This window comes from Excalfactoria chinensis, chromosome 9 (assembly GCF_039878825.1).
Source record: "Excalfactoria chinensis isolate bCotChi1 chromosome 9, bCotChi1.hap2, whole genome shotgun sequence".
Taxonomy (NCBI): Eukaryota; Metazoa; Chordata; class Aves; order Galliformes; family Phasianidae; genus Excalfactoria; species Excalfactoria chinensis.
In genome coordinates this window covers 782,433-809,140 of record NC_092833.1, presented here as the reverse complement: position 1 = coordinate 809,140, position 26,708 = coordinate 782,433, and the positions used below count along the sequence as shown (strand labels likewise).

General features: G+C 47.7%; 1 long non-coding RNA gene across 3 annotated transcripts in view; it reads right to left on the bottom strand.

Moving 5' to 3' along the window:
• Positions 1–26,432, bottom strand: part of LOC140256143 (uncharacterized) — a 29,335-nt gene extending 2,903 nt beyond the window's left edge. Inside the window, exons 1-5 of one of the 3 annotated variants that reach the window (XR_011904645.1) lie at positions 26,354–26,432; positions 26,093–26,237; positions 15,273–15,356; positions 14,894–15,003; positions 13,037–13,207 (exon numbers count right to left, since the gene is read on the bottom strand). This is a non-coding gene — a long non-coding RNA (uncharacterized lncRNA). Of the gene's footprint in view, positions 1–12,435; positions 13,208–14,893; positions 15,004–15,272; positions 15,357–26,092; positions 26,238–26,331 lie in introns of those variants that run through there. The other 2 variants (XR_011904644.1, XR_011904646.1) reach the window with 2 other exon arrangements.
• Between the last annotated feature and the right edge of the window lie 276 nt (positions 26,433–26,708).

Genomic DNA, 26,708 nt, shown 5'->3' with positions numbered 1-26,708 from the left:
ACTTGCAAATCCCATCCATAAGAACTTGCCCGGATTTTCAAATAAACGCAGAGCCCACTTTTAAGCTTGAAGCCGTGCATTAGTCAGCCTCATTTGCCTACAAACATAAAAGTCCCTTCCTATTTATCTCCTCATTTGAACTACATAAATAGCCCACAGCAAAAAATCCCCATCTCGCCTCTATTCCAACAAATAGCAGCCTTTGAAAAAGAAAAATTAGCGGTGGGTAATTATTTTCGAGGCAGATACGAAAATGATAATTTCTTAAACAATTACTTTGAAATATTAACAATTGTTCTCCAAATTCCAATTTAATTCCTGATATGAATTATAGTTTGTCAGATCTGTGCTTCTGAAACATTTGTTCCTCGAAAAGAACATAAAAAAAGCCGGCGTAACCTTTTGCCTCCTTGCTCTCCACGCAGAGCAAAACGCCTTCGCTCTTGTTTTATCAACACAAATAATTAAAACACAAGAGAATGTTTGGGATTTGTACAGTTGTTCCTGGCATCTTATTCATATTTATTTGATCTGTAAGATATCATTTTAATTAAAAGCTCACTCTCTCTTCTTCCCCTCCTCCCCCTGCCCAGAGAATAAATTATTTATAATGCCCTCACTGCTCTGCACTGCAGACAGGCAGGGCTGGGGAAGTTGGATGTTGGCAGGGAGATTTTCCCCTTGCATAAAAGACAAAAATCATTTTCTTCTGCGTGAGGCTTATATTTGTTCCAGAACACCTCCCTGTTGGCAGCCCAGGGGCTGGAATTATTCACTCCCTCTCCTAGAAACAGGAGGTTGACTACGGTTCACACACACCACTGGCCAGCATCTGGAGCACAGGCCCTACTATGATACATTGATCTCAATGAATCATTCAGGTTGGAAAAGATCCCTGAGATCCACAAGTCCAACCCCAGCCCCTAATCCTACCCTGGCACAACTCAATGCCATTACCACTTGCCCTATCGCTCCTGTTGATTTACCCCATGTTAGGGTTAGTGTCCTTGCAAGCATTTAGAGGCAACAGGATCCCCCAGTCTGCAGAGCAGAGCAGAAAGTGTCTCCAGCATATACCACATACCTCAACATTACTGGGAAAAGCAGCCCTGTTCCTAAAAGGTCTTCTCTGAGTTGACTGGTGAAAATGCGACTCCCAGTAGCAGCTATGGGTTTCAGTTAAGCTAAACTATCCTCAGTTAGTGCTAGTATTGTTACGAAGCTGCAGGTATACATTTGAGCTGGGTTTCCATCCCTTTCTTCTTTAAACATCAACTCAGTGTCCATGTAATGCCCTGGTTTCCATCCAGCACATCTCTGATTTCCATAAATGAGGCAAAAGTGCTGCCACAGTATAGGTCAGATAATTAAATACTAGTACCTAGAATTATTGATGAGACTTTATAGCTATGCAAATTGGGCACTTGAAGCATTTTCATAAGCATTCACGAGTAACCACAAGGAGCCACCAACTGAACGCAAGGGTTGGGTTTGATCTCAAATTAGTGTTGGTGAGAGGAACTTCTCTCCAGGTCAGTAGCTGTCCATGCAACCTGGGAAGGCCTGCTTTTCAGTTTTCTGTTTCTTCACAGGGTGAGTTAAAGGTTAAACGTCACCAGTTCAGTGCAGAGGAAGAGGCTGTTAATGTGGCTGTGTGCAAGAATGTGTGTTTGTGTCTTTGCAACTCAAGGATTAAGGCCAGTTGCAGAGCTGGTGGCAGAAGTGGACCAGGCCTGGGGGCTATGTGGGTTGAAAGCAGCATGAGGGTTGTAGGGTGCACCTGGCAGTGGGTTTGGGGAGCTCTCCTCACCCCCAAAGGACAGCAATGGTCATGGGCAGAGGTGGACTGTAGAACAAACAGCCCCAAGCTCAGGAGCACTGCATACCCTTAATGCACCACAAGCATTTGCGCTCTCTGCACAGAAGACACATCCTTGCCCAGATTGCATGCAAGTGCACGTATGCATGCACACGTGTGCAATCCCAAGTTCTCCATCGTGCCCCATCCAGACCCACAGCAGCCATCCTCCCCCCCAGCATCAACAGATCTCCCCACACATGGTACTTGGTCTCAGTCCAGCCCCAGACAGGTGTTTCTCCTTGGAGAAGTCCTTCCTGACCCGTTCACATTTATTCTCTTTATTTTCTGTGCTTCTTCCCTTTGCCCAGCACATATTTCCTTTTCTCATTGGCCAGATATCTCCCAAATTTCACAAGAAAGAAACCTCTTTCAAGTCAGAATAAAACAAACAAGGTCATTGGAAAAGATAAAAAATAATGAGTTCCTTTCTGTAGGACTCCTTGCTCATCTCTCCCCCCGCCTCCCCCTTTTCATCTCGCTCCAGAAAAAGAAAAATAAATCTTTACTAATCCCTTTGGAGTTTCTTCCTCCAGACCCGCCTGTGATGTGAGCTGTAGCCACATGAAAACGTGGACTCAGACTCCAGGAAAACCAGATTATCACTTGGGCCCCCAACGCAACCCCTTCCTCCTCTACCCCAGACCCATTGCTCCAAGCAGAACCCACACTACAGAGACAGAGAACGATGGAACTCCCTGGGTTGGGTTTTAAATAGTTGATGAAAGAGGAATGTGTAAAGGATGTAGGAAGGGAGAGCTTGGGGAAACAAGGTGGTTTTGGACAACCTGTGCCTTGCTCAGTCCCTGTGGGTTGGTCCTACCCTGAGGGTCTCCAGCTAACAAATTTCATGTACCAATGGAGGGGAAAACTTTTCTACAAGTTGTACTGTTTTTTGTTCTGCTACTTTATAAAAAGGAATATTCTTCTAGATAACGTACCGAAGTGACATTTCAGGCTGGAATGGAATAAAACATTTCATTTGATCTAAAATTAATCGGGGTGGGAGGAGAAGGATTTATTTTGGTAGGGGAAAAAATAAAATAAAAATCAAAGGGTCTGTACTTTGCATGGATCCAAATCACTCCTCGGCTGCAATTTTTTTGGGGGGCAGCGAGCTGGGAAGTTTCTCATTTATCCAACTCTAATTGGAAGCCCTGAACCGATGAGCACTCTCCATTTGCAAAATGCAAAGCATGAATGGGCCTGGTGGGAAGAGGTCGGCCTTGCTCTTGCTTCCCATTTCTTGGCTTGCCTGCTCTTGCTAATCCGGAGGTGCTGGGCAAGGAGAGGGCTGCATTAAAGAGACACTGCAGATGCTTCTTATCCTCTGCACAGAGTTACAGGGGCTCCTCGTTCTCATCACACTGAAAGGCAGCATGCCTGCTTTATTTGCTAACCTTGAATTGTGCATTAACCTCAATGCAGTCGGTGTGAGTAAGGATGTCTGGAACCAGCGTGGGCTCAGGTGTCTTCTCCTGCCTAACTCAGTGGTCCTGGGATGCACCCATCCCCTTGGAAGGCACAGGGTGGGAATCCGATCTGCCCCATTAGACCCCTAGGCAAGGCTGGACCAGACCCCATGCCCATGCCTTGGACAAGGCAAATCCCAGCCTTCAGCCACCCTTCCGGTCATCAGACCTCCAAGGGCTCTGAATGGGGAGGTCTGTATTCATTAGAGGGCAGGGAGAAGGAACATGCCCTGCAGCTGGCTCTGCTACTCTCTGCTATCCCATAGCTGATTGCAGTGGGCACCCAGCCCAGCCGGGTCTGTATGTGCCTAAAGCAAATTCTCTTGCATGGTAAAATCTACCCTGAAGCCACTGCCTGCAAAGAAATGCCGGGCTTTAATCCCAACCTGCCTGAATTTTCTGCGTGTTTGTAAAATAAATGATCTCTCTGTGCTTAGTCAAAGCAGTTATTAATGTTTTCATTTCAGAAGAGAAGCGTGGTGTAATTTCAGTACCTGCTAGTTTTGAGTAATGAACACATAAAGAAGAAATAATCAACGTTTGTTCTTAAGACATAGGTAATGAGAAGGCAGGGCTACTTATGACCCGAGCTTGGATGGGAACCACCAAAAAGCTTCCCCATGAGCTGGAAACCCTCACCAAACCCCAAAGTTCTGCCTGTGGTCCAGGCATGGTGCTTGGTGGGGGTGACAGATCATGGTGATGATGAGCAGCACGATGAGCCTCTTCCACGCCACGCTCATCACGGTTCATTACAAAGGGACACGAATACCCTGGAAGAATCCTAACCTAATGAAAGTCTTATTTTCCAGAGTAACAGTTCATTACTGGCCTCGCTGTGCAGTCAAAACCCCTAAGGTAGAAAAAAAGAAAGGAAGTGCAGGGCTGCTGGATGTGTAACAAAATCCTCGTGGGGTTGGACATTTACAATTCTGCTGTATTTCTGCAGGGAGGAGGATGCTGCTTGCTCCAAATCCTAGGGTTTTTTAGGAGTTTATGGGTTGTTCCTTTTTTAGAATCCTATGGGTGTTTTAGGATGCTGTCCCCATGTAGTGCTGCAAAGACCCTCACATTGGGACAGGCAGCGGCTCTTGCCAGATTAGACAGCAGTGTCTGTATACAGGTGTCTCTGTGTCCTGGCACAGGAAAAGGAAATGGCAGCTTGGGAGCCCAGGCTGAACCATATAGACAACATAGCAGGCTGAGCTGGGTGAACTCCAGGGCGCAAGCACCTGAGCATCCTCTTGTAGCTCCTCAAGGGATGCTGTGTTCTGACCTCAGGAAGCCGGAGGGCGTCCTGACTGCAAAGGGAACTGCCCAGAGCTGTATGGGTAGGAAGAGAGAAGCACCAGCATCCCCCAGAGCACACACAGCCCCAGCCCCCACGCTCTCCAGGACTGCCACCACAAGCTGTGGTCCATGGACAACCTGCCAGCAGCCTGCAGAGATGTGTCTGGTAAAGCAAATCTGTTCATCCTTGCTTCCAGCAGTAAAAGAAGGCAGAATATTGTCAGCTGTGCCTTTTTTTCCTCCCCATGTGTTCACAAAGAAATGCAAAACAGAGCAAGAGAGCCAAATGAGAGCCTCTCCTCACCATGGAAGGAGCTGCACCTCCTGGGGTCATGCTGCTTCTGTCCAAGCCCAGCAGACCAATCCATCTGCCTATGTTATTTAGGGGTGCAGGGGACAAAGAGCCAGCTGTATTAAGACCATGACTCTTCTTTGGACGATGGGAAGATGGTTCCTAACTCACATGGGTCTGCAGCACCCGGTGGAACAGCCCCTGGAGAGCAGAAGGTCTGGATGTTGAAGTCGAAGCAGGAGATCTGTATTGCAGCCAGAAAGCAGCAGCTCCTTTGCTCTGCTTTACAACCACGGCCCACCTTCCTCACACACATCTGCCAGCTATTCCTGGCAGCTTGGGCTGTTTAAGAAATGAGCACTAACCCACATGGAATTTTGCAGAATTACAGTTATTTGCACCTGGTCCAGGAAGGAAGAGGGCTTGTCTCTGCTAACAGCACTGAGTGAAAGCCACGTACTGGGTCTGAAACTTGCCTACACTCTCTCTGTTATCAACAGGAGGAGAACCCTCCAGAAAACCTCTGAACCCATCTGTGATGAACACCCCTTTGGGCCAAGACTTCTGCCAGAAACTTGCTTCTGCATGGACTGCAGAGAGCAGCAAAATGAGCACACACCTAACCCTTACATGGCTGGCAAGGGGTGAGGTATCCCTGTCCATATGTTTGAATACATCATTTCTTCCTGACATCCCTCCCAATTATTAGTAGCATCTCCTCCCAGCTTCTCTACCTTGGACGTGTCGATCGCTGTGATAGGGAAAGCACAGGGATGGGTTTGCCACGACCCCATCCCATCTCACCCTTCCACAGCACTCAGCTGTTTTGTCTCCTTCCCATTGTGGCCTATGGGCTAAGACCAAATAAACTACAATATCCCCCATCTTCTCTCCCCTGGTGGCTTCAGAATGTCCAAAGAAATGCATAAGGTAGAGAAATGAAAAGTCAGCATTCTCATCTCCACCTCCACTGTAGGCCTGAAGGGTGAACACAGCTCCCAGAAACCCATCCAGCCACTCCTAGAGATCACATATAGTTCTTGGGAAAGAAGGGAATGCAAAGCCACTCTCTCTATTTATCATACTTGCAGGTAATGGCATGCTAATACAATTCATTAACACTCAGACACTGTTCATTAGTGTCTTTTCACTTTCCTGTTGCAGGGCCCATATTTCTATTTTACACATAATCTGTTTTATTAAGCAGTTCCTTAAGAGAAAGAAAAGTATTATCTTCCATGCAGATTTTGCTTAAATCCCCTTGAATTTAATTAGGCCCCAAAAGATTCAAGGAAGTCTGAGTACGTATCTGAACTGCAGAAGACTCAGGTGTGCTCCACCTGCAAAGCGTTTAATTTTTACTGATCACTGCTACGTGCTCCACGTTCTCTCTCCATGTGATGTCAGGCAATATAATTATTCCACATTTCAATTGCAGCCATCCTGGGAAAGCATTTCTTTCTTTCTTTCTTTTATTTTTTTGGTAATATCTCCCCATTGGCAAAACTCAATCATTAGCCTCTGCCAAGGGGCTCTGCTCAAAGGTCCCTTGGAAAACGACCCCAACCAAGCATGACCTCAAAGTCCTTCCCAGCTGCTTTTCTGCATGTACAATGAGCCCTCCAGGGCAATGGATGGTCTCTGCACTGAGCTGAACCCCAACCAGATGTTAGCACTGGAGAAAGGGATGGGTTGGTCCTGGTAAAGCACAGCATTCACGGCATCTCACCTGGTGTGAGGCTGAACCAACCCAGGGTGTGTCCCAGGACCATGGGAGGAGAACACAGTGTGGGTCCAACCTCACCACCCTTGTGTGATGCTGGCTCTTACCTTGTCATGGCCTTGTCCAGATCAGTCCTGACAGCTGAGATGCATCTCCAGCCCAGGACTTGTCTACTCACCAGTTCCAAGGCCAAGGACTCGTTGAGGAGGTGATGACTGGGAAGACCATGACACAAACTGAAGCCTCCTGGAGTTCTACTGTTCCCCCCATGAAATTAACAGACAGGAAGTTTAAAATTAATCAAAATGTTGTTGGTTTTCTCTCTTTAATAGCAGGGGTACTCAAGAAATGTGTAGACATGCCCAAGGAACATGGAGATGAGGCACTGAGGGGCACAGTTTAGTGGGCACGATGGTGATGAGCTGATAGTTGGACTTGACCTAGAGTTCTTTTCCAACCTTAACAATTCTATTACTCCCCAAATCCTCGGGCTGCTGTAGGGATGCTGCCCTGTGCAACGTGGCACACATACAGGTCTCAAAGTCACACGCACAGAGCACTCGCTGCCCCTGGGCTTTGCCACCACCATTGCCCAGCCACCACCATTGCCCATCATACAGCCTCTCTTCTAAGAGCCGAGCAGGAATTGCATTCCCCAGCAGCCTCACATCCTCTCACTGCTGGATCTTCCCCTCCTGCTCCGGAGCTGCCATTCCTCCTCATTACCATAAAGCAGTCAGCTGCAGATTGTTCTACATAACGCTGCGACCACAATTTCATCTGTAGCTTTAAACAAATGGGAAAGTGTTCTAAAATGTGGGCTTTTATTGAATTAAATATTAACATAAATACAAGGCTGAATGCAGCGCTGGATTATTAATTTTAATATTTAATCCAACCAGAAAGCTTATGGTTGTGTTAGGGTGGTTTGTTTTCTTTCACCCAATTCATTTCCCCATCAGCACTGAAATGAAGTTTTCTTAATGAAGGAAAGTGATCAGCAAGGTGTGCTCTCATGTTACAGAATATTAAGGGCTGGTGGCTGAGCGCATACAAATATAAAGTGAGAGCAGTAGCAATACCCTTGGGCTGGTATGGATAAGAACAGAAGGAATGGCACGAATAGGATGCATTGCTCAGAGGAGGCTCAGAGTTGATAGGACAATGAGGTGCTACTTTTCCAACCCAACAAACACGCTGAGCTGCCAGCAGCAACATGCTGGGGAGCTGAAGATGAAAGGGTGCCAATGCAGAGAGACAAAGCCTGCCTGGGAAGCAGTGACATGGTGATTGTTGTCATTGCTTATAATCACATGTAATGACAGCACAGGAGAGCACTGCGGCCATTGGGAATCAATTCACAACAAGCCCCCCTTCACCTGAGAGAAAGAAACAATGAGAAATGTCCAGAAACTTTGAGGGAAGTCAATGATGAGCACCACGAGTTCATGCCTTGATTGCATGCTGGATGCATGCGTCTCCTTGTCAAGGGGGCTGGGAAAGCTGCATGGCCAGCTCAGCTCATGCAGGAGCAGCTACTGCCCGCTGCAGGGTGTGTCAGGCTGAGCCATCAGAATGCAATCTGCAAAGCAGCAGCACTGTGAGCTCTGTACTCCTCACAGCCCTTCAATGAGGATAAGCCAGAGCTGTGGTGGTGTGCAGGTGGAGCAGTGGGTGCTGGGCACTGGGGGAGCCTCCTCTCTGCACTGCTTTTCATGGGCATCACTCCATTGCCAAAGGCCACCTTCACCTTCCTCACCTTCAGCCCCCCTCCCACCCTCTCAGCAGGCACAAGCAGTGCTGGTACTCACGATTACAAGCTCTGAGATGTTCTCCACCAACTCACAGCAGCCCAGCAGCTCTCTAGATATGCGCACTTCCATGGGACAAACTTCCTCCACTCTGGAAAGCTGGTACCCATCGCTCCTTTCCTAAGGATTCTTCTTTAACTCAAAGAAAGCAAAAGCAAGCAGCAGCCTCCAGCCTGGCGTTGAGCAGGGGGGTCCTTGTCTTTGTGTGCACTAGGGGAGGTGGGAAGCTCTGCTTCAAGAGTTTGGTCCCTAAGACACTCGTGCACGTGTAGGAGAGCCCAGGCTCAGCTCTCTCTTGGCACAGCTGCCATCAGGCTGCAGAGATGCTGACTGCCACGAGAGGACACCATCCTACCTCCGACTTCCTCAGCGCTCAGCCCTCGGTATAAATATCCATAATAATATTACAGGGATCGAGTGGAACACACACGTCGGAGAGGAGAGCAAGAAAGAAACAATATGTTGATCATCCTGCTCGAGCCAGCAAGAGCGCTGCCCTGCCATTTATTTCTGCAGCAAGTATCCCTTTAAACATCCAAATCGCAAGGACATTAGGCTGTAATAGGCAGCCCAGGGATTAGTTTGAATATACTTCATCTGGTGGTTTGTGCGTGTGCATGCGGGTGCGTGTTGGTTGACTTTAAAATGGAATAAACCACATTTAGCAGCTAGGTAGCTATGGAAACATAACCAAAATTGTTCTACCACCTTTCTGCCGCACTGCTTCCCCGCAGCCCTGCAAATACTGTCAGGGGAGGGTTGAATATTGTTTCTTATAAATAATAGAACGTAAAGAGCTACAGAAAGAATCATTGAATTAGGATGATGGTTCAGGGGGTGGGGGGGGGGAAAAGCCTGCCCGGTAAATGTAATATTAGTTTCTGATGACTTAGCAATGATAAGAGACTTAATTTTATTCTTTTGTATTTTTGCAGCTTGCAGAAAGACGTGGGGCGAGGAAATGTATGTATTTTGGTCATGTACTCGTGTGGAGGTGAGTACGTGTGTGTGTGTGTGTGTATAAACACATGCACACAAACGCTGCCGGCTGCATCCACACCAGCAGCAATACACCAACAGCAGTCAGCATTTGGAAAGCATTTCCTTGCTGCTCCAGCCCACAGCTGGGCTCTGCCCACCACCCCCCAACCCACTCCAGCCCCACATTCTTTCCCTAGTGAGAGGCTCACAGCTGAAGGGGCCTCCCAAGATGCTGCTGAAATTGGGCAAGGGAGGCTGAGAATGGAGGTCAGCAGGATGAGGCCAAGGGATGAGGTAGGATGTGCTGTCAAGGAAGCAAATGGCAACGTGGTTTTGGTCAGATGTACCACCTTTTACTGATGGTCCAACGTGGATGAGGGGTTTTGGGTGCTGTCCCAGTTCAGCATTACCAAATGTCAAGCAGAGCCAAGGCTGGGGTTTCTAAATAGCATCAGCACAGATGCAGAGCAGATGCTTGTCCAGCTCTACATCCAACTCCCCCAAGCCACCCAGGGCTTTCTTCCTCTCATTTTCTCCTTCAGACCTGTCCACTTCAGCTCAAGTTCTCGAGGTCCCACTATGAAGTCCCTGTAACTCCTCTTCCATCTTCCCTTGGCCCCAAGACACAGCCTCCAGAAGCACGGGCAGCACCTGGGATGGGGATGCCCTGTGGGCGCACCCAGCAGCACAATGGCAGCCTGTTTGACTCTCCATTTCTTTCCCCTTAACTCCTAGGATGGCCACTGACCTTTGTGATCACTGCTGACATTTCCAGAAACAGCCAGCCTTGCCTGCACAGCCTCCTTCCAGAGAGGTAATAGCTCATTGAGGCGGTGCTGCTGTATAGGTACAGCCCTACCATGAGACCCCTGCCCGCAGAGCAATTGGACTGCCCATTCTCACAGTTAGATTCATATATTCACAGAACAGTTAGGTTGCAAGGCACCTTACAGCCCACCCAGTCCTACCCCTGCCATGAACTGGCTGTCCCCCACCAGCTCAAGCTGCCCAGGGCCCCATCCAGCCCTGCCCTGAGCACCTCCAGGGATGGGGCATGCACCCATACTCTACAAACAGATTTTCTGCTTCAGATATGGGATTCATCAGAATGCCAGCTGCTCCATCCTGCCTGCTGGAGGAGCTTCATGGCCCCATACCATCATTCTGAGGTTAGCAGCAGGCTCCTCTCCAGGCCTATGTGTTGTTGCTTTAACAATCAGAGGGATGGAAAAACAAAACCCTTTACTGTCTATTGTTAAACTTTACTGTCTAATGTTTTAATAAACAGTCAAGTTCTTCCTCTGATCGTTAAATCAGCAGTAAAGCAGTATGGAGACGGGTTTATGAGATCCTATCTGCATCACTAACATACAAATGTGAGGTCTTGGCAGCTGCGAGCAGCTACGCCCCATCACATGGCTTCCTGCCCACTTCGAGGGCTGGATCTGCTGCGGGTTTGGAAGAGGTACAGCTCCTCCTGCCTGCTGGGAGACGGGCAGAGAGAGACCTCACAAGGGCCCTGCTCAACCTTCCTTACCAAACTCCACACCAGTGGAAAGAAATTGGTGCTGGTGTGAAGACTGCCCCATCCCCAGGGGGGGGGGGATATCCTCCTTGAGAAATCAGACAGGGGACATCAGTCCACAATGGGACAGGGGTGCATCCCGGTGTACACCCTGCAGCAGCCATTCCGGCTCCATGCTCCGCAGCAGTAAAGCCAGGCTAATGCACTTGAGTGCCATACAGTTAGTGTTGAAAGAAACTTCAACCCTTTCTTATCTCGTGTTTGCCTGATGGCACTAACCCCCATTTAACGTCTGGTTTTCCAAGCATCCCCAGCCTGTAGCCCTGCAGCTGTGTGCTGCGTGGCTCTGAGTGCAAGCAGCCACGGTGGTCTGTTGCATTCATTCCACATAGGGCTCACTACTAAACACTTTCCAAAAAGTATATCTGCCACTTCTCTTCCAAGAGGAGTAACGATTGCCTTACCCATCTCCAAAGTCGCTTCTAATAGATCACAGTTGTTGCATCAACTTTGATCACCAAACGTGAGGTTTTATCTCTTCGGGGGTGGTGGCTCCGTCAGCAATAGACACCAGGTTTCCTGCCTGCTGCCATTTGTGGGCTGTTGCAACCATTTGTCCAGTCATAAAGTTATTAGCACATTATCCCTGGGCAACGACTCGTAATTTTCTCTTTTTATTACTCAATAAACAGTTTGGAACCCAACCCACCCCCAGAGTGAGAATAGAAACCAACCTACTGCTTACACATCCACAAGTGATGCCACAAAGAGAGAAGGGCGTGGGGACACAGAAATGCCACTATATATATATATATAAACAAAAGAAGATGAAAATCTTGCACGATTTTTGTCATAATGGAAGTAAAACTGTGGCTTAGGACATCAGCAGAGGGATGAGGGAATAGAGACAAAGCTTGGAGAAGACCCACAAGGAGAGGGCCACTGGCACAAGATTTCCTCCACCCTGGTTATCTATATGCAGCCCCAAGTGCCAACACTTCTTCCTATTGAGCACGTCTGGGTGCCCAGATAGCATTGGGAAAGAAAAATTCAGCTCTTAGTTGACTCAGTGTAGCTGTATTAATTTCCAGCTATATTACAGCTCTTTCTTTCAGCAATGGCTAGGGGAAGGGGCTTGTGTGGAGGAAGGGGATTTTCTAAATGAAAACGAAATGCGGTTTATGGAGAGCGAAAACTGCTCCCAAATCCAAGTCTAACTGAATAAGAAATAACCTGGATGCTTTCTTTCCATTCATAAGCTTGTTAAAATTCCCAAAGTATGTATACATAATCTTACATTTACTAAACAAATCTATTCCATTTCTTTGTTGTTTCAGCGTGACATTTTCTATTCCGAAGCTGACCTATTTTGAGGAGTAAGAATATTAGCTGAATTCCCCCAAATCCAAACACTTAATTCTGGTTGAACAATATATCAGGAGGTTTCTTTTTACCCTTTCTCCAAAGAAATACACTCCTCATTGGGGGGCTACCAGAATGTATTTTATTTATCCTTTTGAAGTCCATTTCAGCCATAGAAGAGGGGGGGAAAAAGCCTGTAGACAATCTGCACAGCAATGATTTCCAGCCTACGTTCATGTTCAAAATCGTACCCATGGATTTGGGATATAGGAATTTCAAGCGTAGGTACGAGTTGGTGAATTGAGCGATGGATTTTGCCTGCAATAAAGGTCCTTTGGGGGGGCAGCATCTCATAGAAAAGAACTGAAAACGGGCTACAGTGTCCTACTGGCTCTCAGCATCCTCACTGCAGTCTGTTGGCAGCTTTGGAAATCAAGGTGAGTGCAGGCTTTGTATCACACGCCAGCCAACCTCTGGATGAAGTCACTCAGTGCAGGGGCAGCTTGTCAAAGTCATTCTTCTAATGTTTTGAACACTTCCCCTGCCAGTATTTGATTAAAGAGATTTTTAATCAGCTCAAGACATCCCGCACTATGAATGATATTGGTGTGAGAGGGAATAAATAGCTCTCAACCGTCTCAAAATCCAAAGATACGTGTTAAGAGGATCTGTGCAAGACTGCCTGTTGTTTTTGGAGATGCATATTAATAAGGATCACTCACTCATTGGCAATACTTCCAGTCCACAGGAAGCAGCCCTTAACGTAGCTGGGAAAGGCTGTCGCACTGGAAGGTCTGGGCAAGCTGACATGGCAGGAGGTTTTCCTTCTGATGCAGACCTCTTTCCTTTGCAGCCATGCTATGCCACTCTCCTCCTCTGCAACAACATCGGGGCTGGAGGAAAAAAAATAAACCCATTTGTGTTATTATTTGCACATCTCAGAGCCTTTGCTCCAGGCTGCCCGCAGGCACAGTTGGCCAACTCAGTGCCTTCACCAGGTTTCCTTGACGATGTCTAAAATACTTTCTTTCTAAAGCTGGACTCGGAAGCACGGATCTTGTCTGCACACCAGCCTCTTGCAAACCCGGTCTCCGTTTGAAGTCAGTTGCCTGAATATGGGCTGGAGTGAGAACTGTGTAGCTTTCTGATGGCGGAACACAAAGCTCAACTTCCAGAAACTTTTCACAAAGGGTTGTGTTGGGACTGCGCAGCGCAATCAGTGCATGAGCTGTTAACGTGGAACTCATGATTGCTCGTAGCAATCACGGGGTCTGAAAACACAGCAGGATTCAAAGGAAGATCAGCCACTCACACAAGGTAACAAGGACATCTTAAAATGAGCAGCTATTGAATTGGGAGTCAGAGCTAATTTATCCCAAAGGAAGGTTATTTGTTAACTGCCTCTTGAAGAGTTGCTGATAGAGCTGGAGGAAGGGTGACAATTCCTCTTCACAGCCACCCCCAAGGATTATTCTTTCTCATCTGGAATGAAAAATAAAGTTTCTTAAAGGTGGGGGACAGGGACTGCACACAGCAGCACAGATGCTGCAGGGATCACGTCTCTGTTGCCTGAGCGAGATGGATTCTCCAGCCCCAGAATCCAGGGCTGACCTGAATTTGCTCTCATTGCCCAGCTCTTGAGGCTCACTAGCTCACTCTCTGCTCCATTTTCAACTCTCTTCCTTCCACACAGAGCTCTGAATTCAAAAGCCCTCTTTAGAAACAGATGGGTGGTATTCAGTTGCCAAAACACGAGGACCTCATTCTGTTTGGGCTGTCCGAGGGTATTCCTCCCAGCTTGTTGCCACTCCAGATGGGCATCAGCATCCCAAGGATGCTTATCTGTATTTGCATCTACTGTAGAGATGATGGGTACCTGTGGCTGGTACCAACCACTGTGGATAGGTGCCTGCACTCCTAGCTGGCAGCGAAGAGGAATTGTCACCCTTCTTTCTTCAGCTCTATCAGAATCTCTTCAAGAGGTGGTTAACAAATGACCCTCACTTGGGATAAATTAGCCAAATAACAGGCACTTGAAAGACAGAAGAGCCTCTTATTTAGGCAAGAAAGTGTTTATTCTCTCTCTAACTACTCCTACCGACACCATTAGCTGACGGTGATCAAGATTGAAGTGAAAACACTGGACTGACAGTGCCTGTGTTCCTCACTAAGGCATAATCCTAAGGAGGAAGGCTAGCCTATCCACCACCCTCATCTCTGCACCCAATGAGCCATGCACACAACACCAGGCTCCCACCACCAGAAGCAACACTGCATCCCACTGCAGCCACTCCCAGGTACTCACCTTTGAAGCCAAATGGTGGGATTCACCACCCAGGCCTGGTGACAGCAGCCTCATCAAGTCCAAAGGGAGATTTACCCACCTCATGTGCGCATGACATCGCTCCGTCATTACCATTCTTGCTCCCTCGTTTTGATAACAAAGTGATCATTGGCCCTTTGTTGGCCAGTTCCAGAAGTCAGAACTGTTATAAATACATCAGCCCTTACTTCTTTCCTTTAAACTTCCCACTATTTCTCTTAACATCTCAATGAGACACACCTGGGCCCCTGCTTACCTCCAGGCACACGCACAGTCAGAATGCTTCCACGTGGGCACTATTTCATCACTGTGTAGAGGAAAGTTTCCTCCTGAGGATGACAGAGCCGGTCAAGCGAAGGAAGGCCCCTAAAACATCAATGATATAATGGTGAGATGGAGAGGTTCAATGTTAACCTCTCTGGGTGACTGTGAAAGAGTCAGGAATCAGTGATTGAGAAGCGGGGCTACATCCTTCTTTCCAGGTGGGTCACACTCTTCAGCCAAACTACCAGCCCCATCCAGACAGTGTTGAGCATCCATTTCAACCATCCATTTCAACCATCCATTCTAACCATTCACTCCAACCATCCAATTGCCCTACCAGACGGAAATAATTTAACACCCTAAAACCTCACTTGAGGGGGATCACGATGTGGAGAAGGCACTGCCACAGGAGGCACAGAGCCCCAGAGCTCCTCTCCAGAGGCAAGGAGGCAACTCTGAAAGAGAGCAAAGACAAAAATGAGGCTGTGAGCAGCAAAATAAATCAGTGACAGAGTTTCACAAAAAGACAAATGAAGTTGAAACCCATCCTTGTTTATTTTAATGTTTGGAATGTTTCCGAGGTGATTTATGCCCCCACTTGAATGTATTTTTCTCCCTCTGTCTTTCTCTCTCCCCTCTTTTGTTTTATTTATTTATTTTTTTAACAGAAAAAAAATATATTTGGGAGTTAATTGGATTTCCAGGCTTTGCAGCCAGACACTGTAATTGATCTCTGAAGAGATGGATTTATCAGTTGGCTGGGCATGCATCTGACAACATGAGAGGAAAGGAATGAAGAACTCCCCCTGCATGCAGAGCCAAGGTGTGTTCCCCTCAGCACTGCCCCAAACTGTGCCATTGCTGCCCTATTGTTCTACCTTCGTCCCATATTTCCCAGTCAACTTGTGACTTTGGGCCTCTTCAGGTAAGACAGCCATGAGATCTGAATGAGACAATCCCCTTACCCAGAGCTGTGTCTCCAAGGGTTTATCTTGGCTTCTGTGCCATCCCAGCTCCTTGAAGCTCCCGCAAAACGCATGTTTGCCTTCACCCAAGACATGGGATGTTCTCTGCTTTCCCTCTCCATTTTTGTTCTGCTTTTCAAGCCTGTTATTTCCGAAGCATGGATGCACCAACTGAGAGTCCCCACAGCAGCATCTCCTGCCACCAGCCAGCACTCCTCCTCACCTCAGCTCAACCCTCAACCCATCTCTGCTCTCATCAGGCAGCACCTTCAGTTGGTCCCCTGGAGCTTCTTGTCATGGCAGACTGGTTCAGAGGAAGCACCAAACTGGAGGACAGGAGCAGAGTGTGCCCAACTGCTTCTAGCCACACTTCCCATCTCACCCAAGCAGTTTTCAAGCATCCCCACCAAGTCAAGCTCACACTGACTAGCAGCACAACAAACCTATGGCCATACCCAGTATGTTTAGATCATGAGGATAATAAAATCCTCCCACTTCCCACCAAGCCTCTGTGAGCAAAGAGGGGTTACTTCTCTGTTGTGTGTAGCAGATACATTTAAATTCTGGTCTCGTCTTAGCTACTGCAAGAGGCCTGATCCTGCTGCTCTGAATGGAGCTCTATTGGAGGCTGCTGCTTTTTAAGGTTCCTCACTCAAACCTGTCATGGCTACGTGTTCTCTGCTGCCCATCTCAAGCAGATGGCAAGCAGCCGTTCCCGACAGACTGCAGCAAGCTCCAGCACTCCCGTGGGGAATTCAAGTTTGCACAGATCTCTGCAGGTGATTCCACATGGGAACTCGGCACAAAACGAGCACGGGAGAAAACTTCAAGAGGCATCACAGAATGGGCAAGAAAGGCATTTTGGGGAGCATGCTTGGCAGGGTGAGCTCTGGTTTCCCCAGCAGAGCGCCCTTCTCCCATCACAAAGGTATGTGCTCAAGCCCCAGTTGACTTTGGTTATCTAGATGATTGTCACCTCCCTGGGAGAAAGCTCCATTAATGCAAGACTCATCTCATTTCACATTGGGTTGTGGATGCCCCATCCCTGCAGGCATTCAAGGCCAGGCTGGATGTGGCTCTGGGCAGCCTGGTCTGCTGGTTGGTGACCCTGCACATAGCAGGGAGTTGGAACCAGATGATGAACACTGTTTTTTGAACCCAGGCCATTCTGTGATTCTATGATTTATCCCAAATCCCAAGCCACTGGTACAACTCCCAAGGAGCCAGTGAATAATCATCAGTCTTCCTGAGCCACAGACCCCCTTCTGTTTGCAAGCAAGCCAAAGCAAGGCACCACGTTCCCATTCACCTGCCAGCTTGCCCAGGAGATGAGGAATTGTGGTCCTTTTATCTGTTACAGCCCTGTCTGAAAAGCCTGGCAGAGCCTGCTCCTGTGTGAGTTAGTTGCACCGTGCTGATGTTTTGCTGCTAGAAGCAGCCCTATAATAATTGACCCAGCTTTTCGGTGCTGCTGACACCACCTGGCACGGCCTGGCAGAAGGAAACACTGCATTTGCACAATGCATAATTAAATACAGAGCTAACTTCCACGGGAAGCTGCCGTGGCCAAGAATTTGTGACATTTCGGAGGGGAAGTGTGGATAACAAGAATAGCCAGAGTAACGACAGCTAAACACCAACACGCCTGTTGACAGTGCTATTGATATGGCAGGCAGCCTCCCGTTATTGGAGATGATACCCTGTGATGGATCTGCCTTCTGCTGCACCTCCCATTGCAACGGCTGCTTGTGGCATCGCTAGGAGAGGTCAGCGCCGTGCAGGCATTGCAGATCCCCTCTTCTAGTGGTTTTTTTTTTTTCCTAGTGCATGTGTTGAAAATATTACGCAGCTTTGTTTTGTTGTTGCTTGCACTGGATATAAAACTCTGCGCGATGGGAGAATTGCAAACCTTGTTTATAGGCAGGAATATTGCTTTGTGCAGGTGTAAGGTATCACTCACGGCGGCATTACAGCTCCTACACACTGTGACAAGGAAGCAGCTCACAAACGGTCACGCAAAGGAAAACATCTGTTACAAGCTAGCAGGTACACAGATCATCAGCAAATTGCACAGCTTGTGCCTGATTTTCCCCTTGCTTTGTTTCGCAGCTTGCAGCAGTGCAGCTCAGGAGCAGAGGGGATGCGGTGAGCTGCTGCTGGGGCCATGCAGCCCCAGGGCCAGTGCCTGCAGATGTGTGTTGAGCCACTTCTGTTTAAGTTGGGTGCACTTCTTTTTGCCTCCACCTCGCGCACAGCAGATTTCCTGATTGTGGCTGGACCTTCCCATCTGCTCTGTGTTATGGAGCTTAGATCAGGAAACAGCAGGATTCTGTTTCCATCATACAGGATCTCTGGTTGATCTCCAGCCAGCTTCAGCACTCAGCTGTGCTTCCCATCATTGTGTACAATGGACAGAAAGGAGGATCCCCCTGTGCCCTCCTGACTGCCCACTGCCTACAGTCCCACCCTTGTAGATGGACTCAGACAGCTCAGACACTGCCCCCAACACTGGCTGTGACCAAACACCTCCTCCTGCTCAGCCTTCACATCCTTGCCCCATTGAAAGCTCTTGCTCTATCCTCTATCCCGTCCCTGAAGGTGTTCAAGGCCAGGCTGGATGGGGCCCTGGGCAGCCTGGTCTAGTATCAGATATGGAGGTTGGCAGCTTTGCCTCTGGCAGGTGGCTTGGAGCTTCATGATCCTTGAGGTCCCTTCCAACCCAAGCCATTCTATAACACATTCTGCTCCCATCAGAGGAAATCCTCCCTCCCTCCACCAGAGTGCCAAGGGTTTAACTTCACATTTTCTTTCTATATATGTATATGACCTTTTCCCTTTGGGCAAAGCAAAGAGGAGGCAGGAAGGAGAGGAGCCATCCCTGGTCCCACCGTTCCATCACCTGCTATGAATTGTACGATCCTGGAGCTTCTGTTCCCACCAGCTCTCTTGTCAGACACATCAATGCCTCTGGCACGTGATTTGTCATGTCAGAGGAGTTCACCACTTCTGGCACCAAGCAACACAACTTATTAAGTCCCAGACACACACCTTAGCGATCGATGGGAATTTCAACTGCGACTTCATTGAGAAAAGGATCAAACCATTTAAAATCCCATCCCTCAAACAGAGTAGTCTTGGACTCTGCAGGAACCCAGTGTAAACACTGGGGCTTCATGAGCATCTGCTTCGTGAAGGGGGAGGGGGCAGGGGTCACCGCACACAGTCTGGAGAGACCCTTTGTGAGGCACCATGCTATTCTTGTCACCCCAAATTGGGGTCACGAATGGTGAGCTCGGACTGGAACTGGCTCAGAGGAAAGCTATCAGGAGCAGCAGAGCAAAGGTGGCCTTTTTACAAGAGTCAGCTGCTGGGAAAGCCCAACTTGTTAGTCTAAGAAAATGAAGGTGGAGAGGTGATAAAATTGTTCTCTCTCCATGTATCAGGGGGCTTAACATGAAGGAAGAGAAGGTGAAAGGACAACATCAGCAAAAGGTCACAAACAGCCCATGAATAAATTCAGGTGAGAAACTAGGATGAGGTGTTTTACTGTCCAAACAATTAGGGGGGAAAGCCAATGCAATAAGAAAGGGTTTTTCAGCCTAGGGAAGGGGGTGAGAAGCTTTGCTGTCTGCAATATCAGGGAGGAGGACTTGATGGCCTGGGGGTTCTGCAGCAGCAGTGCTTCTGCTTTTAAAACAGCACTGCTGTAGCCATGGCAGACCAAGGAGGGCAGAGAGACAAGGTGTGCTGGGAGCAACAATCCATTTGTACAAGGTCAACCGATTTAATTGGAAAAACGTGACGAGTTTGAGGCTTGGGTCTGAAACAGAGCAGTAAAAAAAGAAACAACAAGGCGAACGTAAATCAAAAGACTGTGATAATTCGTAGGAGCCTAAGGGCTGGATTCCACCCCATCAGTGAGCTCTGGGGTGAGAGAGGGCAGCTTAGAGCAAACACCAGCCAAAAGTGCCCGTTGCCAAGCCAGCACCAGCTGTCCTGTTGCAGCCCATGGAAGCCCATATAGATAATCATTAAACAATTACAACCTCTATAGGAAGAAGATCATCCTTGGAAGAAGCTTCTCCAGCAGCCGCCGCTCGCCCTGACTCATTGGACTAATGGTCAGAAGGTCATGTCATAGATCAACAAACATTGAACAGTGAGAACAAAGCAAATCAAGGGGAGCAAAATGAGCCAATACCACACCACCGCCAACAGCTCCATGCGAGCTTAGAGCCAGGTACCATGTCATGTGGAATGTCCACCACAATGTGCTGCTTCCACCAAAGGCAGGCGCCCCATTAAACAACCACCCAGCATCAGCTCAGCAGCCTGGGAGAGGAAACAATCATCAAATCATAGGATGGCCCAGGTTGGAAGGGACCTCAAGGATCATGAAGTTCCAACCCCCCATTGCAGGCAGGGCCACCTACCTCCACATTTAATACTAGACCAGGCTGCCCAGGGCCCCATCCAACCTGGCCTTGAACACCTCCAGGGATGGAATGGGCATCCACAGCTCTCTGGGCAGCTGTTCCAGCACTCTCTTGGTAAAGAACTTCCCTTTGATATCCCACCTAAATCTTCCCTCCTTCAACTTAAAACCACGAGCCTGAAAAAGTCACCCAGCCAAGAAGGTAAGGACTAATGCATGAGTTGATTTAACACACCCTTTTATCACTCCCTACTGACAGAAATCTCTCTCGTTTGGAGGGTGCTTAAAGCACCTGATTTTGGTTAGGCTTAAGTATCTTTCCAAAGCTGGCCCTTCGTGCAGAACTAAGATAATCCATGAAGACACAGCAACTCACTCGCCTGTGCTAAATCAATCTCACTGTTATTTTATTCAGCGTAAAAAAGTTCCCAGGGATCACGTTTCTACCAGAACTTGTTAACAATTTATAACTATCACCTTAATCATTAAAAACAAACAATGGGAAAGAAAAAAAAATCATTAAATTAATCCCTGATCTGGAATCCCAGAAGAGAAAATGAATTATTTTTCAGGACTGCAAGAATTAGAGGCCAAACCTCCAGATCGTGCAGAAACACGAAGAGCAAGCGTACCCATCCTTTGCCAAACAGCATCCAAGGCTGCTAAAGGAAGGGGGGGGTGGGGGCTTGTATTGCTTTGAAGCTCTGTGCTGTCATTCTCCAAGGAGCCTGGCAATCACATTGTGATAGAGCAAGGCTGAGCCTTTCAAGCTTTCAGAGTTATTTCCAAAAGAGCATGGGCTGAGCTGAGCGTTGCAGCTGGCGTAAAGGAGCTGCTGGCTGCAGCACAGTGAGTTCATCCTGAGTACGGTGAGCAGAAGCTGCATCCCGGCACCACCACATGCATCCAGGACCACCACCTGCTACCCTTGGGCTTCTGGTACAAGCATGGCTCCAAGCCCACAGACTTATCAGGTGTGGGGTTTTTTTCTTGCATACCCACAAGTAATTGAAGGTGATAACGGTTGTGAGGCAGGCAAGAAGGATAGGGGAAGAAAACATGCTGCCCAGCTAACTGCACGCATGCACAGTGCTGGACCTGGATGCTGTCAAGCGAGGTGTGGAAAATTCAGGACTTTTTCCCACCAGGCTGAAGGAAACATCCTTCTTCTTCATCAGCTGAGCTCACTGACTTCCTAAACACTCCACTAACCCCTCTTGGTTATCCCCACCAGTGCCAGCTTCTCCTCCCTCTGCACCAGTGCTGACCTTCCCACCATCGAGCCCTCAGTGGCGGTCCATCTAGGGCTGCCACATCTCCACCCAACACAAATCAATGGGGCCATCACCTCGCTGGGGCGAGGACGGGAAGCGAGCATCCCAGAGGGCTGCCAAAGCCACTTCCTCGGCCATGCTGCCACGATCTGGGCGGGCAGGCAAGGGGAAAGCTGGTGGAAAATTTGGGCAGGGGGGTGGGAAATTGGGGGGGGGGGGGGGCGGCTTCGTTTTTCAGGCTGTTAACTGTAATTAGCCTGGTTTCTGAGATGTAATTATCTCGCAATCTCAAAGCAAACACCCCGGAGGAAATTGCACAGTTAAAGACAGCGTGGCATTAAAAATAAATTATGAAGAGTCCTGCCTGCTATTGCTACGGATCTGTCAGCATTTTCTCTCTAAAAACCCCTGCTTGGGGGAGCTGGAACCATCCAGCTGTGACTTTCCATGCCAAACTGTCTGCCTAGACGTAGGATCATGCCACGTCCCTGTTATGAAGCAGAAATTACAAACAATAGCTCCCCCTCCCCACCCCGATCAGGCAGCATTCAGCTTTGTCACAGTCCAATTACAAAATTGTTGTGCTTTGGGGGTGGGGAGGTTGTTTTGTTTTGGGTTGGATTGTTTTGTGTTGTTTTTTTTTAATTCCCCAGAGGAATTAAATTCTACAGGCTATTTAATACAGTGCACGAACAAAATGTGCTAGGTGTTTGGAAACAAGTCAGCTAACAGATCACAATACTCCTCCTTGCAGAAAGAGCTCCCAAACCCAATCTCGCTGCCTTTTTTGTTGCTGCTGGAGAGCTTTCCAGAATAAGGATGGTGCTTCATGCCCAAACTTCCATGCCAGGACTCACCTCAGGAGGTGGAGGAACCTGGTTAGTTCAGTGGGAGTGGATCTCCTTTGCAGCTCAGGGCTTGTCCTTCACTTGGAAGACTCCCCATGAGGCCCTAGACCATACAGCCTGGCCTCTGGCTTCATGCAAGCCACCATTCTGCTATGTCTGGCTGGAGAAGAGTTGCAGGAAGGAAGGGAGAACTGGCTTTAAAAGCAGTAAGGGACACACCACGACACCTCAGCATCTGCAGGGAGATGAAACTAAGTGGACTAGATGGCCTCCAAAGGTCCCTTCCAACTCTAAGGATTCGATGAAACACACAACCGCCTCCAAACCATTATGCTCATTACATTTCATTCACTTTTCCAGAGCTGAGGAGGTCAGGGAATTCCCAGCCATGGGAGCTCATGAGAGCCCCAGAGTACCCCATCCAAGCTCATAGGCTTGGGTTAGGAAGGAACACAATGGCTTGGGTTGGAAGGAACCTTAAAGGCCATCTAGTTTCAGCCCACCTTCCATGGGCAGGGCTGTCCAACACTAGATCAAGCTGCCCAGGGCTCCTCATGGAGAAGATCCCAAAAGACCATAGCCTTGCCTTTCAGCAGGTGGGCTCCTCCAGAGCACTGCCCAGTGCTGTGGATAATCAACAGATGCTTCTGGAGTGTGAGATACAACTACCACACAGCATCCTGCGGCTCTAGCAGCACTGAGCCCCACTTAGTTAAATCCATCATACTTACACTACGAATCAATCCCACCATCTTTCCTCTCCACACATCTCGTCACTCCCAGGATGCAAAGAAGAATCCTGGAGAGCCCATTAAAAGCCACTCGACTGGAAAATAGTTTCTGGCCTGATTCTAGCACCAGGGTCTTAGCTGGGGAGAGAAATCTGACAGCAAGAGCGCGCCTGTGGGGAGGAGAAGGCATAGCTGTTAACTACTTCACCAATCTAATGTATAGCACTCTCCAAGAGCAATTAATAATTAATATTCCGAGCCTGCTTAAATCTGTTGACTCTGTAAACCGCAGCTTCTCACTTAAAGGCCTCTTGGAATGCTGAGACAAACTGAAGAACATCCCCCATGGAGAGACTCCACACAAACAAGGGCAATGGCAACTCCCAGCTCCTCAGCCCTAGTTTTAATCCCTCTGCTTCTCTTGCTCTCTTTATCTTATTTAATTAAGCGTAATTTCTTAAGAAAAGCTCTTATAGAGATGCATGGAAAGTCCAGTGTGACAGGAACTGAGTCTCTGTTCCTTGCAATACCATAGCAGTGCTATAATAGGAGAAGAAAGGCATTGGGTTGGTACAGGATGCTGAAGTCACTAAGCCCAGTGCCCCTCAAAGGATACGTTCAGATGTCCCCAGGCCACACACCAATACCAGAGTGAAGCTTTGCAGGACAACATGGGAGGCTCTGTAGCACTGGTCACCCTACAAATGCTGATGACAGATGGTAGTCCAGTCTCCTTCCAGGCACTTGGGATTATCAACCAAAGTAGATTATCAGGTTTAAGGGTTTGCAAATAGATTTTTTCAGATTCTGGAGTTGGGTTTATTGCCTCAAAGATGAGTGAGCACTTTCTGAAGACCAAAATGAATCACTAAAGCACTGCAGCTCAATTTGCAGAAGCTCCAAGCCTACCGAAGCTCCAGCTTTTGTTGCCCTCTTTTACAATGGCCAGGCAATTCCAATGGAGAACACTGAAGCTCTGCCCATGTCCCTCGGTAATGGCTGACCATATTGAGATGAAAGAAAGGCCACTAGCCCTCCCATGTTATTCCATAGTAAATACTCAGCACAGCTCCATGCCTGCCCTCCACCAGCACCCAGACTCACTGCAAACCCTGTACCATGATGGGAGATCACAGAAATGCAAAGTAAATGCACAGAACTGGAAAGGTTAAAAGCAACAAACCTCCAGTTCACTGCCATCATTCCAACCAATCCTCTCTCCGATGCCATTATCCCATTACCAATCCAGTTTGTCCTCATTCATAGCTGCAAATGCAAAGCAGTTTCCCCAGCTCCCAGCATTGTCACCATCTTAATCTGAGTTTCAGCCACCAAGAGGCACCTGATGTCTAGGCACAAGGTCACAGTATCTGTGAGGTCAGGGTCATATCAGCTGATAGTGTAGGGCTGCGTATCAGCAGCACGCTGATGAAACCATACTACCATGCTACAGGTAACACACACTGCAAGGCTGAGAGGAGGAATGGAGTAGAACAGGTTTTCTTGATGAGAACCATAATTACTGAGGAATCTGATTGCCATCCATAGATGTCCCAAAGCAGAAATGCTCTATGATTTGGGCCAAGAATCAGGCAACTTTCTGAGCTACCCGATCACCCAAATTGCCCTAATTTTGTTTCAGGGGTTAAGCTGAAGAAGAGTTCACCTTTTCTTTTGACTTTACATAAGGCTTGAAGATCTTACTATCTTTTACATGTCACATGTTGGGGTAACTGAACATGCAGACATACAACTTACTCTGTCACAGATTCGGGTCTTTCATTGTACTTGTATGTTGTTTGCCTTCCTGTAACCCAAATTTGGTAGAACACGAAAAGCTCTTCTTTCATTACAAGCAACATCATCCTCTTATCTGTGTTATGAATTATATTTAATAACAGCCACGATTTAATCCGGTGCTATTTTTCTAAGATACACAGAAGTTGTCACAGTAAGTCACACGTGTGATTTTTCTACCTTATTTTCCACATAAACTCTACTATTTAGTTCAATCAGCATCCAACAAATACAATTCTATTGAAAATTGGTTTTCTTTCAGAAGTGCAACTGAAAAAGGCCTGCATTTAGGTGAGAGCACACCTCAAAATACCTAATATCAGGAAAATCTCTTTGAATTAATAGTTTGTATTTAGAAAAGAGGGGAAAATGCCCATACTTTTCCCTTGCTTGCTATATAAGCTAAGGACAACCAGTGTGATTCTGCTGTTAAGCTGGCAGTGAGGAAACAAGCTTCATGAGGATGAACCATGTAAGAATATCATACAGTTCTCACACAGTGGCCCCAAAGATCAGCATGTGGTGGAAAACAAACAAACCAGCCTTTCTTGCTATTTGCCTCTCTGTGTTTGTGCATATTGTCTTTATGCTCTAAGCAAATCAGATCTCTCCACTGGAGTCTCATGGTGAGCTAGATAAGCAACAGCTCTGGTTCTCCCAAAGTATTTTAAAATGCTTTTTTTTTTTTTCCCCTTTTTACCAAAATGAGAAGAAACAATCATCTGACTCTGTATGAAACATATTACTCCACATCAAAATGCTTCATTCGGTTACCAAGTACCTGTAAATCTCACTGGCAGACTTCAAGATAAGGATATGTGAGACTTGAAAGCTAAAGTTCTCCATTTTCATGAGAACATGAACTGGAAGGCTTCTGGATTACAAATCTCCTTCCTTTCCCTCCTCTGGAATGGGTAAAGCCTAAAAGAATCTGTGAATGTTTCAGCGTTGTTAGATTTCGGGAGGGAGCCCACAGCTGTACCCCTCATTGAAAGACAACCCACTCAGCTTGCCTATTTTCAGTCTACGAAAGGAAACCTGGCGGGTCCATAATATCTGCTGGGGGGTTTCCAACTGCTATCGGGAGAGGTGCCAGGAGTTCTCTTGAGCAGGCAGTGGAATTGCAGATTGCTGGACTCACCTTACTGCAGCTGAGTGCTGTCAGCTCAATTCCAACCTTTTCTCCTTCATCTGCAACCTCCATTGAAGGATCAATAGCATCTCTTCACATCCAAGCAACACACTCTTACAGGAAGGTTTACTGGATCCTAGCGCCAGGAGCAGACCTAAGACACACCAAACACACAAGGAACACAGGGAAGTGGCTGCCTTTACTCTCGCTCCTATTGATGTTGCCATTAACAGCTTCCCAGTGCTCACTGCTGTGGATCCTGACACCCACCAGCACTCCCTCAAAGCAATTCTTCTTCATGAAATCTCTGCTTCCCCTCCGCCCGCTAAGGCTCAAACCTACTGAGAACAACAATATTCCCCTGGAAGAAAGATGGAGTATGCAAGGTTGGAGAGCATGAGACTCCTTCTGAAAGCAGGCCCACAGCCGGCAACTCTGGACAACAACATCCATTTTGCTAATGACTGGAATAATGATGGCATTCTTGTTAGTAACTGTGGAGATAACAAGGCAAACACTAGTCGTAATTATTGTAAAATGTGCAGAAGGCAATTTGGAATAATAAATGTTTCGAATGCAGAGAGCACACGCACACACAAAAGAGCCCATCGTTAGCGGGAGCTCT